Source organism: Neltuma alba, unplaced genomic scaffold (genome assembly GCF_004799145.2).
Source record: "Neltuma alba isolate B1F8T4 unplaced genomic scaffold, ASM479914v2 tig00013704_pilon, whole genome shotgun sequence".
NCBI lineage: Eukaryota > Viridiplantae > Streptophyta > Magnoliopsida > Fabales > Fabaceae > Neltuma > Neltuma alba.
The window spans coordinates 1-19,777 of NW_021637865.1; the positions used below are offsets into that span (position 1 = coordinate 1).

At 29.6% G+C, this 19,777-nt stretch overlaps 1 pseudogene; it reads left to right on the forward strand.

Moving 5' to 3' along the window:
* The first annotated feature begins 9,494 nt into the window (after nucleotides 1-9,494).
* Nucleotides 9,495-14,787, forward strand: LOC114738889 (probable linoleate 9S-lipoxygenase 5; annotated as a pseudogene).
* Nucleotides 14,788-19,777: the final 4,990 nt, after the last annotated feature.

Genomic DNA, 19,777 nt, shown 5'->3' on the forward strand with positions numbered 1-19,777 from the left:
TAGTGTATGAGTCATGAGGAGCATTTTTTTTCCTTTTTTTTTTTTTAATAACTAGCATTTAAAAATATCTTTTTTTATTGGTAATTGAAGAATAATATAACTATTATATTATTGTTATTATTTCATTATCTTATACTATTATATTATTGCCATTGTTTCATCATATCTGTACAGTTTAGATTAGGATCTTATTTAGACAGTCAAGTTATATAATATATGTTGGTTATCTAGAGTTATATCAAGTCGAAGATATGATAAATATCGTATCGTATATCTCATAAGTGATGTATATATACATACATAACCGCACAGAAAAAGATGATGGTGTTTTTCCTTCTCCAAATTTATCAGTACTCCCTCTGATAACAATTAAACAACTCTGTGAAATGTTGTAATAATTATATTCCTAAAGTGTGGTAAATGATTTAGGAAAATTTTTCAAAAATACTTCTAAAATTTCAAAATCCTAAGTCAGGAATGACAACAAAAATACTCCCAAAAAGAGTATGTTGTTATTTGCTTTCTAAATATTGTTAATTGTTATTAAAGTGTAGTAAATAATATTGATTTAGAATTTTGAAAGTCAAAGATATTTTTTTGAGATTCCCCCAATAATTTAAAACCTGACCCTCTTATTTGTATTTTTCCAAGTGTTGAAATAATAAAAAAAAAAAACAGTGTTGTAAGTTATGGTGATCAAATGGTGAATACAAATGGTAGCATACTAAATGATTTAAAACATGACCTTCTCACTTGTATTTTTCCAAAGTGTTAAAATTATATAAAAAAAATTGTTATAAGGGGTTTTGATGAAACTTTATAAAAATGTTATAAATCCGTCTAGTAGTATAGTAAATGATTTGTAATATACTTTGATAGTTATCTTATACTACATCTAGTCCTTAATATAAAATTTAATTTGCACTTCGAATATTATATTAAGACTCAGAGTTAGTATATTATTTTGCATCATATTTAAAAAGAGATTTGGTAACTCTATGGTTACCGAGCTTTTTAGGATCTAAATTAAAGGGTGCTGGGATCAAATCCCAAATTGGCCCCAAAAAACACATCCGGCGCGGCAGGATTGTCGGTGATGGTGGTTTTATTCGTTGTTCTTTTTAAATAAGGTGTAACATCATAAAATAATTAACATTTCAAAATTTAATTTGGTAATGAGTATTAAATTGAAATTTTTGAAATTGAGATCACCTTTTTGAGTTTGGAAATTCATAAGGTATTTTAGTGGAATTTTACCTCAAAAATTTATTTAAATTAGTTATTTATAACAAATATATATTGGTTTCCTTAAAATATAACATTTAATTAGTATCCAATTGATGGAAACTCTCTTTTATTATATATGCAATAATAGAGATAGTTTGTAAAAAAAATTATAAATTTAGAAGACAAAATTGATTGATATCTTATATTTAAAATCAAAATAAAGACCCCAACTAGTTCTTAGATTGAGTATTTATATATTCTTTATGCCTATTGTTTTTAATTGCGACTTTTTTTTTAATTTTCTCAATTATGTTGCTTAGAATTTGACACAGAATTTGTACAAGTTTTCATATGATTTTTGCCAGTTGAATTTAAAATTTATAAACTTATCATCTGTGCATTAATTCACACAAGTTCTTTAATTAGAGAACCTATTAGTAATTATTTCCATGCCTGGGGTTTATATAAGTTTTCCCTATAATAATGGGATAATTAATTTTCCGGTCCTTAATTTCATCTGATTTTAATTAGATCTTTATAAAATTTTTTTTTTTATTAGGTCCTTTTACTTTCACGTTTTTTATTAGGTCTATAGTTTCATTGATTTTTAATTAGATCTTTATAAAATTTTTTCCTTTATTAGGTCTTTTTACTTTCACGTGTTTTATTTAGGTCCCTCAATTTTTTTTCTTTTATCAGATCCTTATAATTTCACTTATTTTTTAATTAGGTCCTTTGTTGTTTTTAAAAAATATTTATTAACTTTATTCTTTAAAATTATTTCATTTTAAACTAATATATATATTGGATTGGAAAAATTAAAAAGGGATAATTAATAGGCAAGTTCTCATGGTCTTAATGGTTTTTAATCACGCCCCTATAATTTTTTTCTTTTTATCAGGTCCTTATATTTTCACATGTTTTAATCAGGTCCTTATAATTGTTTTTTTCTTTTATATAGGTTCTTATTGTTTTACTTTTTTTCAATTAGGTCCTTGTAGTTTTTATTTTTATTCTATAAATAATAATATTCTAAAAATAATAAATTATTATAAAAATCTTATGTTAACATTCTTTCAATTTTTAGTTAAACAAATATATTATTTATTTTTAATTCTGATTTTTATAATTATAAATTCAAATTATAATAATAAAATTTCCTAAAATTAGAATATAATTATAAATAATTTATAGTTAAGTATAATTAATTATTCTGATTAATTATTAATTACTAAATGATTATATTAACTATTTTGTCCAATTATATAATATTAGTTTAAAATGAAATTAATTTAAATAATAAAGTTAATAAATAATTTTTTAAAATGACAAAGGACATAATTAAAAAATAAGTGAAAATATAAGGACCTAATAAAAGGAAAAAAAAATGGAGGGACCTAAGTAAAACATGTAAATTAAAAGGACCTAATAAAAGAAAAAAAAATTATAAGGGCCTAATTAAAAATCAGATGAAACTATAAGGACCCGGAGATTAATTATCCCTAATTAATATAATCATTTAGTAATTAATAATTAATTTATACTTAACTATAAATTATTGATAATTATATTCTAATTTTAGAAAATTTTATTATTATAATTTGAATTTTATAATTATAAAATCAGAATTGAAAAATAAATAATATATTTGTTTAACTAAAAATTTAAAGGAATATTAACATAAGATTGTTATAATAATTTATTATTTTTAGAATATTTTTATTTAAAGAATAAAAAATAAAAAATACAAGGACCGAATTGAAATTAAAGTAAAACAATAAGAACCTGATAAAAAGAAGAAAAAAAAAAGGACCTGATTAAAAACATGTGAAAGTATAAGGACCTAATAAAAAGGAAAAATATTATAGGGACCTGATTAAAAACAATTAAAAGTATGAGGACTTGCATATTAATTATTCGTAATTTTTCTTTCACTTCATTTACCATCTCCCATTCTACTTTCATTAGAATTAATTCTGAGCCATGTGAGAAAATCTTACTTTTTAATGATTTCATACAACTCAAAAAATTTGGATAAAATTAGTTAAATCTGTAAAATTTGTCGAAAAACATCCAGAACTTTCAGAATCATTCTCAATCAAATTCATTAAACTATGTAAATAGTTAATTTCTTGGGGAATAAAAACTAGACAATATTTAAAAAAGAATTTTCAATGCTTTAGACATTTTCTGGAGTAACATTATCGGGTGAATTTTTGTAAATAAAATTCAACTTCTATAGATCTTTCAGCAATTAAATTTTTTAATTTTTGAAATCGCAAACCTCCGTGGCAAAAATAAAGTCACAAACTTCAGTTTTGTTTGTTCAAACCTTTTTTTTAAGTTGGCGAAAAAAAAAAAATTTTTGGTTAATACACTTTCAATTAAAGCCCACTTGTTAAAGTTTTTACCGGTGAGATTGGATTTAGCGAAGGAATTGGTCGCTGTGTAATATAGTGAATCGAAGTTTGAATTCTTGCTAAAAGAGCACTTACATGTTTTTGGCAAGTATATGTATCTTTCTATTAGAGGTAATCATATTTAAGATATTCTCAAGGTAATAAATATAGACATCATTTTCAGGTAGTAAATATAAACATCTCTGTCTGTCAGAATTCAAATCTTCTATTCTTTTTCTTTTCGCTTGTTTAGCAGGGGTTTTGTTACTTATTTCCGTTGAATTTCTGTGAACTGCGGCCAGAATCAGTCAGGCCCAAGTCTTGTTGAGCCCAGTTAGCATAGGCCCATATAGGGATTAGGGAGTAAATGCCGTTCTATACATTACAGAGGCAGTTATTCTTTTGTTCTTTTTCTTTTCATTCTTTTCTCACATGTATACAAGGGAAAAGAATAAAATAAAAAATTTAATTTTTTTTATAAAATTAAAAAAATTGAAATATCATATATGCCTCCCAATAAACGCCACATTTATAGTATTCAGTTCAATTAATCTTATCCTAATTGTCAACTAATCATAAGTAGACTTGAAAAATACCTTATGAGGGAGTAAATATGTGTTTGTGAAATTTTGTTTATGATCTTAATAGAATTAAAGCCAAATCTAAAATAGTTTTAAAAAAAAATAGTTTAAGTGTAGTCTTTCTCTCACTTAGATAAGCTCTTTGATATTAGGTTTTCAAATTTGAATTTTAATATTAATAAGTCACCTTTTGTTTTAGAAAAAATAAGTCACTTGTTTAACTTTAGAACTAATCTCAAAACATTAAAACCTGGTCATAAATTCATCAGAATTTTCAACAACATTCAACAACAACAAAAAGCAACATCCAAATTACAAATCCATGATAACATAAGCATAAGCCTAACATTCAAGTCTATATCTATTATATACAACAAGTGAACAAAAATTATTGAAATTTAATTTTCATATTGTTGAACATTAATCGTCTTCATTCATTTGTCTCCTCCACCATCGGTTACACTTGGTCCATCTGTCAAAAACAAATTATATACATAAAGAAGGAATTAGTATAATATAATGAAATAAGTAAATTTGAATTGAGATGAATTCAGAATATCACCTGCATTATTAACGGCATTATCAATATACTAAAAGTTGTCAAATTTGCTCAACATAGAGGCCAATTCAGTGAGAGATTACCCAGCAACTATCTAATTTTGGTATAAATAAGTGCTTAAGTCATCTTAGGAGACAGAGAACTACTATAATTATCAACAAGTCCTCCACTGTTCAAACTGATTCAAAGACCATTGTAAATAATGGTGTAGCCGTTATATAAATTGTGCTATCAAGAAAAGCACTCTGTACTTGGTAGAAGAATTAGCTAAAAGGTCTCTATCTATTTCTAATTAAGTATTTATTGATGAATTTATTTCTTGTTGGGATGCCAACCATTTACACCAGACCATTTGAATTTGCTTATAGAATTGTTTATAAGTCATTTCAATTAAGTCCCTACTTGTTTCATGAATTGTTGCGGGGGTACTCCTCAAACATGCAATAAAAATGCTTTTTGGCTTGTTTTTTTAGTTTATTTTCATCTCTTGAGATAAGCTCTTTTGTCTTTTAATCCTTTCTCATAATGTTTGTGAAATGAGTAATCGGTTTATAAATCCTTCTTTTGCCAATCTATGTAGGCTATTTTGATAAATTATTCAAGCAGGCTGATCTCCATTATAATCTATAGTTTCACACTAAGTGAGTAAACCACAAAACTTTCTATCTAAATATTTTGAAAAACTGCAATAATTTTTTACATAGTTTATCAGCGACAATAATTGTCTTCCGACATTATTAATTATTCAGGTTTGTGATCTCCATTGAAAATATGTTCCTTCCTATATGTAAGTAACTTATAGGAAAAAAATTATTCCTAAATATAAGTCACTTGTAAGATAATTAATTATTTTTTTTCAATTTTACTCTGTTGACAGTGAATACAATAAAGAAAATATATGAGAGAAAATGTACAGCATATTTTTTTTTCAATACGTTTCATTAAGAGGAACAAATGTGAAAATTTTATGAATTTAATGCATTCCTTAACACGTGAGAATGGGATACAGGTGATTTACAGATAGGAAGCAATGACATTATTTTAAGTTGCGATACCAATTATTGCTCTGAATTCTCAATAGTCATTTGCCAATTTTCATGCTAGGCACGTTTGAACGGTCTCCAGTTAAGTTGGAATCATTGCTAAATCAAATGTTATAATTGAAGAAATTATGTAATGTATAATAAATCTTGACCAAATCAAGATGCAAGTAGATCGATGTGAAATAATTAAACACGTAAACACGAAACACGTTTTCTGGGGGGGGGGGGGGGGACATATAATTGACAACGAAAGTTATCAATTTTTAAATGTTCATTGTATTCATACTTCTGTTTTCGATTTTTATATCATCAAATTCGAAACTTTCTGTTTCTAACAATTGCGAATTGCTTTTAGCGTATCATATTGTTCTAAAAAATCATACTTTCATTTTGAAAAAATAAAATAGATGTGAACTCCGAAAGTATACGATAATTGTGTCCCGAAAAAGAAAAGAAAGTATACGATAATCGTTGCCCTTTTGGACAACACAACAAAAAATTTGAAATTCAAGGGGCTTACATTTCTTTCTGCCAAGTTGTTGAACATATTTATTAAATCCGAATTGGGCCAAATGATTAGAGTGGGAAAGATAAGAAGGCTTTGAAGTTAAACTAGCAATTCAACGAGAAAAAATTTTAAAAATATGTTTTGCATGTCAGAAAAATTAATAGATCATTAGATGGGGATCATGTGCATTATTACTCTCTCTCCAATTTCTTATATAGTTAAGTCAATTCTAGTCAATTCTGGAAATCAATCAAATCAAATCATCAATCAATCAAATATATAATGCTAAATATTATTAAACCAAAAAAAAAAACTACTAAATGTTATAGAAGCAATCGTATTTGTCCACCAAATCAAAACATTATCATTCATTATTATCATCAATCATTAATAATTCTAAACAGCGATTATTTCCCCTGTTAACTGTGAATAAATAGAATTCAGCCATTACGCATGCGTTTTTTTCATTTTAATTTGAAGGTTTAAAAACATTTTAAATGGTTTTCAATCATTACAAAAAAATAAAGAAATATTGTCACTTTATTTTAATTTCAATAAATAGTCCGTAGGCAAAAAAAAAAAAATCAATAAATAGTCTCCATTAGCTTTTAGTTTCGTGAGATTTCAAGCTGTTTAATGGAACATAAACATGTTCACTGTTCACCTAAGTTAAAATAAAACTCTTCAAATATGTTTATTTCGTATTCTGTAAAAAAAATTACTTTTAAGAGAGTACCATCAACTCAAATAGCACGTCAGGCGATCTTAGTCCCAACAAAAAAAAGACAATTAAAAAAAAGACATTAATTTTATGGGCAAAATTTTACCATTTTTTAAAGTGTTTTTTTTTTTCTTCGGCCAAACTATTTTTTAAAGCTTTGAAGACATAGTTTAGCAAAGATCAAAGACTTGTAGCATCATAAATAACCAACATATAGAAAACACAATTTTAATGTTATATTGGGTATTTAACTAACCTAAATGTGAAACTATAAGAATACTTTTATTCAGAGTAGGGTAAGGATTTAATTATAATAGGGATTGAGATTAAAAACAATATATAATGTGAATTTTTATAGATTTTGGGAGAAGAAATATATAACACTTATATAATTATATAATTTTAATATAGAAATCTTTGGAGGCCATGGCCCCGCTAGTCTCCCTCCTTCTCGTTCCAACACTGCCTCCATCAATCATAGTAGATAAGGCCTCATATATAAAATATGGTAGCTGGGACAATTCAAGTGAAGAATTTTATATTCAAATTTTGACTACAGGCACAAATTTTAATAAAACTACCCGATATACTTTAGAAAATGATGCCTTGTTAGAAGATAAGATTAAGACATCAAATGCCGGCTCCCTCTCTTAATACAGGAGCTAACCGAGATATTTATACCAAAATGTATTTTTTTTCAAAATACTTTTGCTAATCATATATATTAGTTAGAATTACCATTTGATAAAATCTTTAATATGTGCAACTAATACAAGAACTATTTTGAGAAAAATAGATAAATATGAGGAACAAAGTGAATTGAGTTTTATATCTAGAACTAAATTGAATATTAAATTAGTTTTTATATTAAAAACTGAAGGTAGTATGCAATTAGTTATATTGTAGATATTTTAACTGTGCTACTCTAGTTCTAATTGTTAGTTACTTGGAGTATATTTAATACTTGTTTATAATTTTATCCTCATTTAATTCTCATAACAAAGAGACAAAGAAGGAAGAAATATGAATATGATTTGCAAATGTAAATAGAGAAAAATTTGCGGTAAGATTGAAAAATTTCGTTAATTTAATGTATTCTCTTTTATTTGAGAATGCGTGATCGTCAAGGATTAAAGTGGGTATGGCTGAAGCATTCTTTCTTTCTCACTCTGTGTCTCTTTCTCTGATCTCATTCTTGCCAGTCTTCCACTCGCACGACCATGTGCTTCCTTTTTGTCGCCATTAGACAGCAATTCGTGTGCTCAGAAGTCGCATATCCCCCTTGAAACTCTTTTTTTTCTTTTCCCAAAATAATTCTGAGCCAAGGCTCAAAGTTAACACTATGAATGTTAGTAGGGTAAGTAAAACTGAACTGAAACTGAAAACTGAATCGAAATGAATTGATTTTGTTTTTCAGGTTGGTTTTTTTTCGATTTTTCAGTTTTTTATTCTGTTTTTGTTAGATGCATATTTGGTGATCGGTTTTTTAATTGAACGAAAAACTTTCAGTTAGGACTAAAATTAAAGATAGAACGTCAGCCCTCTGGTTTTTGTCCAAGTCCAGGTTCATAATCATACGTTTGCAATGAAAACAAATTGAAGGCCCAGTGTCCCATTTATATTTTTGAGAAGCACCATTCTAAATCCAAGACAATTCTTTCATGTTAGCCACGGAACTAATAAATTGCGTCGCAAAAAAGATTGTCATTAATTAATCACGGACAAGATTCGTTACTAAACTGATTTAGCAATGGAATTCCATCATCACTAATGTGCCCTTTTTTTTTTTTTTTTGCTTTTCAAAACCAACCAAACCCAAAACATAATTGAAATAAGTTGGTTGTTTTCTCTTTTTAAATTTTGGTTTGGTGTCAAAAATGTACTCAATTCAGTTTTCAGATTTTACTGAACATCAAACGTAAAACCAAACCTCAGTCTCATCAATGAGAAATGAATTAATTAATCCATTAATATATTATCATTGATTTGTGGTTCTTTTAATTGCCAGAAAAGCAACAATATTATACATATGGTTGTTGGGACAATCTACTTGAGGAATTTTATATTCAAATTTCGACTCGTGACACTTTGTAAAATATATCTTCATTGTTTTTATATTCATAGAAAATGATGCCTTAATCTCGCACGACCACGTACTTCCTGTTTAATTTTTATCGAAATTAGACAGCAAATCATATGATCACAGGTAGCATAGTCCCATGAAACTCGTTAATCCTATAAATCTCAGTCCCAATGTAAACTTAATTAATTTACATATATCATTGACTTCAACAAGTCTTTTTTTTATTCGTTAAAATTCTCTCTCTTTCTCTTTCTCTCTATTAATACCCACTGAACCTTGTCACTTAATTACAACAACCTGTGATTAGTCGTCTTTTGCCATCATCTTCAGCTTAAATTGTTTTGCTTTTCAGTGTCTCCTGGACAAGGTGACAATGTTGTCTAGTCTCTTAGGCAGCAGAAAGGGAAAACAGATCGAAGGGAGTGTGGTGTTAGTGAAGAAGAAAAACTCCTTCGACTTTACTGACGTTGGAGTGTCTTTATTGGATCGTGCCAGTGAGTGCTTAGGCCGAGGCGTATCTATCCACTTCGTCAGTGCTTCTAAATTTGACCGAGGTTAGCTCTTTCACATTTGTTTACTTAGCTTTCTCAATTTCGCATTTATGATGCCGTCTAGAATGATTAATTTTTTTAAATTAGCATTTTGAGAGTAATTTTACTGTTTTTGAAGCAAGTATCTGTGAGAAGTTTTGTTTGAACTTTTAAAGTGCTTCTAAGGGTTTTGGACCCAAGAAAAAAAAAGTGTTTCTGAGGGTTTCCAAACTCTCCCTAAATCACTTAAACGGTCATTAATGCTTATTTGCCAATTTTACCTCTATAGTTAAATGCTTAATTATGTGGGTTTTTGTATTTTTCTTTCTTCTTCAAAACTTCATTGATATAGGGGTAAAGTTACGTTGAAAAATTTTATTAAGTTAAAACAAATTTAATGAGTTGACTTTCACTTCTAGTTTGTGTGAATTAACTAAAAGTATAGCCTATAATAAGAAAAGGTACCATAGTTTTATCCTATGTTTGGATTCAAAGTAAAGAAGGGGGGAAACTAAAGGAGAAAAGACGAGTTTTCTCCATTTGGATAATAATAAAAAGTTAAAATTTTCATCTTTCAAAGCCCTATATATATCATTTGAGATTTCAGTTAAAGGGGATAAATATCGTGAAGGGGAAATTTCATTTGTTTATTATTCCCTCCCCTCCACTCCTTTTTATAGGCTCTAATTAACTACTCTATGTAAGTTCAATAAGTTAATTAGTTAAATTCACTTTTTTCTTGTAAATTTAAAAATTTTCCTAAATAAAAAATACTAGTTAGAAGAATTTGGTTAATAGTTAGAAAGCATTATAATTAATTAAGTATATTAGGTAGTAAAAATTAATACTTTAAATAAAATATGTTATGTTATAAGACATGCAAAAGATTCTAATTTCTTAAATTTTTTAAATTGAACTTATTAAAATTTCTCTCTCCTCCCCTCTCCTTAAAACATGAATATCTTTTTTTTATTTTCCCGCCAACTCATATTATCGACAAACTGAATATCGAGCGTTAAATGTCTTTTGGCATATAAAATTACTAGAACACCCTTTACTGTTTAATAATTATAGTATCAATGTATTCAATATGAAGCTTTAATTCATGGTTTAAAAACTTTTATTTTTGTAGAAAGGGGAGCTAAAGGGAAAATTGGGAAGCCAGCATATCTGGAAAACTGGATTACTAAAGCCCCAAATCTGACGGCTGAAAAATTTGAATTCAATGTACACTTTGAATGGGAAGAAGAAGTAGGGATTCCAGGAGCAATTCTGGTTAAGAATAAGCATCCCAACGAGTTCTTTCTTATAAGTTTGACACTAAAGAATGTTCCACTCGTCGGTGAAAGTGAAATCCACTTTCCTTGCAATTCTTGGGTTTACCCTACAAATAGATACGAAGACGGTCGCATATTCTTCAGCAACAAGGTAATACAACCTCAACTTTTAAGGTGAAGTAGACTGTTCACATATTATTTTGTTAATTATTCAGTTGAAAATATATGGTTAAAATTGATCCAGCACTCTCAAGTACTCTTCTAGATGTGTTTAGTACTTTAAAGTATTATGTGGTTTATCCAGTATTCTAAAATATTTTTTTATATGCGTCTAGTAATCTAAAGTATTTTCTAGTTGATGCAAGACTCTAAAGTATTTTTTCAGACACATTTAACACCTTAAATCATATTTTAGTGCAATTTTGCCAAAAACATTAAGGTGTTGAGAGTGTACTTGAAAACATATTTCAGGTTACTGTATAAAGCACAAAATATTTTAAAGCGTCGGACACACCTGAGAACATATTTTATGGTGCTATTAGATGAACCACAAAACACTAAACGAATCTGGAAACATGCTAAGATATGGATATGAACCTTAACCCAAAATATATCTAACGAGAAATAAAGTTTGTCCAATGCATTGCAGACATATCTTCCTGGTAAAACACCAGATCCGCTCCGAAGATATAGAGATGAAGAATTATCCAAATTGAGAGGGGATGGAATTGGAAATAGGCAACTTGAAGAACGTGACAGGGTCTATGATTATGCTACTTATAATGACTTGAACTGTCCAAAAAAGTATAAACGTCCGATTCTTGGAGGGACCGTTGGAGGGGAAATTAAATATCCTTACCCTCGTCGAGGACGAACTGGAAGGTCGTCAGTACAGAAAGGTTAGGTTTCTAGTGTTGATTTTCATTAAGATTTAATTATCATCTGCAATTACATAGGTTGAATTGCACATAAACATCATTATTAAATTTTGGATTATAAGCCAACAACTATGCCCTTATCTGGGAAAAAAAAAATGGCAATGAAACATCCTTGTGTACGTATTTCTATGAACAACCTTCACATGTCACATGACATAAAATACAAATTATGGAGTTGTCTTCATATAACTCAAGTTTAAAGGAGATGTATTTTTTTTTTGTTTCTTTTTTGGGTGAAATGAAGGAGATATATTGATAACCGATGATTATCTCTTCGACTTTGATGTTGAGAGGAATTTTGTTCAATAGCCTATAACATTCAATGATATTAATTTGGTAGTTTCCAAATTCGCCATTCTTCTAATTGGCTTATTAATACATCATTTTACCAGATTACGAAAGCAGAGTGACATTTTTGGGCGCAAATTACGTTCCAAGAGATGAAGAATTTTCTCCATTGAAGAATGCAGACTTTGTCACTTTTGGATTCAAATCTGTCACTAAGGTTTTCAAACCTGCTTTGAAAGCTCGTCTTGCTGAAGAGTTTGATACCTTTGAGGAGGTTCTTAATCTCTACGAAGGTGGATTTAAGTTGCCAAAGGCTTTACTTTTGGCCGTAAGTAGCGTTCTTCCACTCCAAAAATTAAAGGAAGTTTTCCGAATTGATGGAGATGAATTGCTCAGATTTCAAAAGCCTCAGGTGATTAGAGGTATGCCATGTGTATGAGTGTGTGAAAAGTCTGTATCATTTCATGATGCACAAGCATTGAGAATTCTGAATCATATACATAATGGGAATAGGGAATTAAATGACTAATTAAATAAGTTTTTCTGAGAATCATCATTCTCTTGCAGATAATAAAAATGCATGGATGAAAGATGAAGAATTCACAAGAGAGATGCTTGCTGGAGTGAATCCTGTCAAAATTTGTTGTCTCCAAGTAAGCTTAATTACTTGATGTCAATAGTTAGATGGTACCATGCATATGCAAAACAAGTGAAGATGATATATCAAATGAAAGAAAATGGAGTTTTTGTGGATAATAAAAACTGCTTTAAGTCTAATTTGTTCAATTATATGTCAAGTATCATGCATATGATAACCTTGTCGGGAAAGGTAGATGGTACAATTTGCAAAATCAGGTTTACATGGAGACTTATCCGTTTCTTTTGCAGGACTGGCCTATTAAAAGCAAGGTAGATGGTATCATCTGCAAAATCAGTGAAGATGATCTCCAGAAAAATCTAGAAGGGCTATCTGTAAAGCAGGTAATTGAACCTAAAACCTTTTTCTTTATTCCTCCAGAACAGTATTTTGCTTTAGAACTGGTCGAGTTCAACTTATTTCCTTTACATATGGTCTCTATATTAAGAACAATTTTTATGCATTTGATTCATCAGGCAATAAAGGACAAGAAATTATTTGTACTGGATTACTATGACGATTCATTTCATATTTGCGGCATATAAACACAACAGCTTGTGATGATATCAGTTCAAAAGTTCACCCTAGAGCATTTGCCACTAGGACAATTCTTTTCTTGCAAAATGATGGGACTTTAAAACCTCTAGCAATTGAGCTAAGTTTGCCTCAAGAGGGTGATCGTGATGGGACTCCTCAAGTCTACTTGCCTGCTGAACAAGGCGTAGAGAAATGGGTTTGGATGTTGGCTAAAACCTATGTTGTGACGAACGACTCGAATTATCATCAACTAATCAGCCATTGGTATTTATAATTTTTTTAGTTTTTTTTTTGCATGCATCTTAATTTTTCTCCTTTCCAAAGATGACTATTCTAATATTTTTACATCAATCACACAGGTTACACACTCATGCTGTTGTTGAGCCTTTCGTTATCGCAACAAATCGACAACTTAGTGTGATTCATCCTGTTTACAAACTTCTAGCTCCACACTTCACAGATACTATGAAGATAAATGCTCTTGCTCGACAATTTCTCGTCAATGCAAATGGCATTATAGAGTCAACATTTTTGCCAGGAAGATATTCTATGGAGCTTTCATCTAAGGTTTACAAGAATTGGGTTTTTACAGATCAAGCACTGCCAATTGACCTTCTTAAGAGGTAAATATATCAGAAAAACACTCCTTGATTCTATATCACATCATATGTAATTCTGATGCTATTTTCTTGCTTGATTTAGGGGAATGGCAACTGAGGATTCAACTTCTCCTCACGGCCTTAATCTTGTCATTAAGGATTACCCTTATGCTGTTGATGGACTAGATATATGGTTTGCGATCAAGACTTGGGTCCAAGATTACTGCCGCATTTGTTACGAGTCAGATGAAACTGTTCAACAAGATAGTGAACTTCAATCATGGTGGAAGGAACTCGTTCAGGTTGGTCATGGTGATAAGAAAGATGATCAAAGGTGGCCCAAAATGAAAACTCGTAAAGACTTGATAGAATCCTGCACAATTCTGATATGGATTACTTCAGGCCTTCATGCAGCTGTTAATTTTGGACAATACCCATATGGGGGCTATATCCTAAATCGTCCAACTATCACTAGACGTTACATGCCTCAAAAGGGTACTCCTGAATATAAGGAGCTTGAGAATGACCCAGAGAAAGTTTTCTTGAGAACCATTAATTCTAAGGACCAAGCAATCAATGTGATTGCAGTGTTAGCTATCTTGTCCAGGCATTCTTTTACTGAGGCATACCTTGGACAAGCTGACAACTTATCTGATTGGATATCAGATAAAGAGGCAATAGAGGCATTTGAGAGGTTCAGAGAAAGAATAAGAAAAATTGAGGAAAGAATTGAAAGAGACAACAATGATGTGAAACTCAAAAATCGATATGGTCCTATTAATATGCCTTACACGTTGCTTTATCCTAATAGTGAACCGGGGCTCACTGGCAAGGGTATCCCAAATAGTATTTCCATTTGAGTGGGTGCTGCCATGAACGTTTGGCTGTTCGTTATGATGATTATAGTAGTTGTGTCCTGTGTTTTGCCTAGTTAACTTTATTATAATAAGTTGATGTTTGGTTTATGATGCTGTTTTATGTATGACTGTTTGTCTGTACCAATCTTTCATATAAATTAATTGACTTTTTTGGTTAAAAAAATATAATTGACTTTTTTCTTAAAAATTAAATGCAAGAACGTGCTTCATTTTTTTCAGTATGGGCATGGAACCAGAGGCAACATATGAGGAATGGTCTAGAGGCCTTATCAATATGGGACTTCAAAACTAGTGTGATATAAAATTGAACATTAGTATATAGATAGAGGTGCGGCATTTGTTGTCTAATTTTCTGTCTGTATTTTCATTTCCGCTAGTTAATTATTTTCTTTTGTTGTTAACCTTTTTAGATTGTGGCCTATGACTGTCTAATAATTAATATATATATATAAGTCCTTAATATAAGAACCAGTTGAATTTAGTTCTAAATATAAGATCTCAATCTACTTTTTCACTCAATTTTATAATGTCTTCTCTAAAATATTTCTATTGATTATAAAGGTTCCCATCAAGAAATAATTCCAATACATATGATTAAAAAGGATAATTTATTATGGAGATCAATACACATTTGGTATAGTTTTTAGGATAAATATACTATTTCGTTCTTCATTTAAGATAGTGTAGTTTATTATTTTCTCAAGAGGTATATATATTAGGGATAAAGTTAAAAAATTCTCATATTTTATGATTGGTTGATGCAATTTAAAGTTTTAATGGTATAATTTTTTACCCATGATCTTTTAAATTTGCAGCAATCTCACCCTTTATTTATTTATTTAAAATCATCATATTTCTTTTATTCATCTTAAGAATTTTGGTTTTTTTTAATCAAATTATTGACAACTTTCAAACAGGGGAACTAAATCATTAAAAAAAAATAGAATGCTTATTTTAATCTAGACCATCTGAATTAGTTTTGAATAGTTTAGATTTATTTAAATATTTTTTATATTTTAAATATTTTTTAGAATTTAAAATGATGATAATTTTATGATTAATACTTCTAGAAAGATAAATTTATTATTGCAAAAATTGCAAATTAAAAATATTAACTTTGAACCGTTCAATTTGTATTTTGAACGGGTGAGATTTTATTGTAGTAGTGACTCTCATGGCTCGCAGCTGTCATGGTGGGTAATGGCTCGCAGCTGTCATGGTGGGTAGGATTGTGCGGGATTATTGTTGTTTCTTAACTCCAGCTTTCCACTCATCTCTTGGAAAATGGACAGTGAGATTCACGGATCCTTCGCGCCCCCACCGGCTTTATTGACCCAATACGTATCTGCCACGTAGCATGATATTACGCAGGCGAAAATAATAGAGAAGACGTCATTCATGTTACGTTGATATGGTAGGGAGAAGCCATTGCCGTCACAAAGAAAATATAAGTTGTTTTGGGATTAATTAATATTTATTTGTTAATTTTTTTTATAATTAATGATTAAATATTTTGTTTGTATTTCTTTTTTTACAACCTCTTTCAATATGGGTAAAATTCAAAAAAAAATAATTTGAAACAATTTTATTGAATTAACTATTATTACTTGATTCTGATAAATTAGTTAAAGTGATTTATATTATGAATTGGAAAAGAATATATATTTATAGAAAATGATGCCTCAATTGCTTTTTGTGAAAACAAATTTACTCCTAACGTAGCCCAGTTTCCATGAGAAGCTCAGAAGCGGGATGTATTTAAAACGTGAGATTAAGAGGGTGGTTAGGAACCCTCCAAAAAAGTATTACTTTTATATTTCATTTGTATAACTTCTTTTCATCTATTTATTAAAATGTCTTGAAATAAATAAATTCAACAACCCGTACGACCTAGCTTTTTGCTTTTTTGACCCTAAAGGTTAAGACATGGCTGGCCCATTCAAAAGTGGCCCATGTATTCCGCATGGCCGTGGGCTCGGGTATTCCTTATTTTTCTCTCCACATGTCTTTTCTTTTTTTGTTTTTTCCTTTTGCCGACGCCTCTCGAGGTAAGTTCTGCCATAGCGGTTAGGTAATTAATTAATTTATATTAAAATTTTTTTAAGTTATTTACTTATAATAAATATGGGTTTTTTTTAAAATATCCTTATTAATCATATAAATAGTAACTATCTTTTGATAAAAGACTCTTAATAGACACAATCATTATAGGATTACTTGAAAGCAAAATGGAAAAATATGGGAGATAAAATATATTAAAATTTTAAATTTAGGATCAAATTGAATATATAACTAGCTTTTATATTAAAAACTGAAAATAATATTTTTATGTTTTTTTTTAAAAGTATGCGCAAATATTTTCTTGTTAGAGATAATTTTACTTGAAACACTATGAAACACTGAATTTAGGTACTCTCAAATTCAAAGTTAAATTTATCAGGTTACAAGATTATGAGGGAGAGCTAATCCCAATTCTTATTGGTTACTGATTAGTTATATTTCAACTTTGAGAGGTGAGGCCTGTCATAATTGTCTCCCTCCCTTTCTCTTTCTCTGATTTCGTTTTTGCCTCGTGCAACCATGTGGCTCGCTTTTGTTGATATAAAATTAATTAATACACTGTCAATTTACCAAAGTGTGCTTTGAATCTGGAGGCATATCCTAATCTTGGTAAGCTCCCAGAATCCAACTCATCCAAATTTTTTTTTCACCAAAAAATTTACCAAAACGTCCTTGAAAAAAGTAAGAGAAAAAAGGGCCTCCAATCCAACGTTTCCTCATCCTTGAAACTCCTGGCCACCCACACCAAAACCAACAACTCACACCCATATCTTGATCAAAGCCATGAAACAAGCATCAAAAATAAAACTACAGAACAATAAAATCAAAACCATAAGAAATTGAAACCGTTGAGCGATATAAACCTAAGAAGTACAAAGACAATGATTCTCAAATACAGATTTGCGAATGGTTTGATGATGACAGCCGTGGAAGACTATAGTAGAAATTGCGAGCTTTACAAATATTAATGACCATAATAGATGCAGGATCCACAGAGAGACACTAAAACCCAGAGATCTATATATTAGTTGTTCAAACAGGGTGACATATCATTTGTATATGCAAAAAAAAAAAATCTTTCTTAAGTGTAATTGATCTTCCATTGTGTTCATCCAAGACTAGATGCAACCAAACTTCAATAGAATGCAACACATTATTTGTATGTGTAAATAAAAATCTTTCAAAGTGCAATCGATTTTCCATTGTATTTACTTAAGACTAGGTGTAACCAAACTTCAATAGAGTGCAACAAATCATCCATATGTGCAAATGAAAATCCCTCCAAGTATAATTGATCTTCTATTATTTTCCCTTAGGTTAGGTGTAATCAAAATTCGATAGAAGGCAACATATTATTTTTATGTGCAAATGAAAATCCCTTTAAGTATAATTGATCTTTCATTGTGTTTCCTGAGGTTAGGTGAAACCAAACTTTAATAGAGGGTAACATATTATCTGTATGTACAAATAAAAATTCTTCTAAGTGCAATTAATCTTTCCTGAGGCTAGGTGCAACCAAACTTCAATAAAACATAACATATTATCTGTATGTACAAATAAAAATCTCTCTAAATGCAATTGATCTTTTATTGTGTTTCCCAAGACTATGTGCAACCAAATATTAATAAAGTACAATACATTATCCGTATATGCAAATAAAAATTCCTCTAAGTGTAATTAATTTTTCATTATATTCACCTGAGAATATTTTAGTGTTTTCCCTTACTCTATTTATTTACACTCATGGACCTCAGTCTCTCACAAATTTTTAGGAACCAATTCCCAAATAAATTTTTAAATGGGTATTTTCCCCCAAATTTCCCTTATTTTTTTGACAAAAAGCAACGCTATGATTGTGGGGACAATTGCTTAATTGGCTCCAGGTTCAAGAACCAAGGGTATATGGTACTACTCCCTCCGATTCACAGAAGATGAGGTTCGAACCAAATCATACGAAATATTAAAAATAGTTGAAAGCATTAAATTTATTTATTTACATTAAATTCTAACATTATACTCCTCTGGTTCTATTTATAGAATAGAGAGAGAATTTTTTTTAATCCTATTTATAATTCACTTTATTAAATTTTTACTATAAATGTATCATATTGTCCTTTATTTATTATAGTATAGATAGTTATTGTTTTTGAAAGGAGTATATATTAAATAGAAGTAAAGTTAAAAAATTACTATATTTTAATAAAGAGTTAATATAGTTTAAGATTTTTCTTAGTCCGTATGAAACATATTAGAAGTGCCTTATAAATAGGACCAGAGGAGTACCATTCTATTCATATTTATATGTTATTTATATCTCAAGCTCACAAATAAAAAAAAGAAGAAATGACCACAAAATACTACATAAATTTTAAAAAGATAAAGAAGGCATCCAAATAAGCAAAATGACAAAAAAAGGCATCAGGTACTAATCTGGAATTTTGATTTTTGGCCTAAAGATTGAATTGCTCTTATTATGTTTGAAAACTAAGGAGATGGAGAAAGATAGAAATTGCCTCCACTTGGCGAAAGCAATCCTCTTACTCGATGAAACAGAAACTGCCCCCACTCAGCGAAACCAATCCCTCCACTCAACAAAACCGAATCCCCCCACTCGGCGAAACCAATCCCTCCACTCGGCGAAACCGAATCCCCCTACTCAGAGAAACCAATCCCCGCACTCAGCGAAACTAAATCCAAACTCCTCCAATCACCAAAAAAGGTTCTCCGAAATCACATTGCCGCCGTCATAGGAGTAGAGTGCCGTCAGTGAAATTGGTAACCGTCGTAGGAGTAGAGTGTAGTCATTTGAATATATATAATGTATCTGCTATCATATGGTTGTTGATTTTTAGTAAATACTGTTATGTGAATGGTACATTCCATTACACATATAGTTAGTATGAAAATTAAT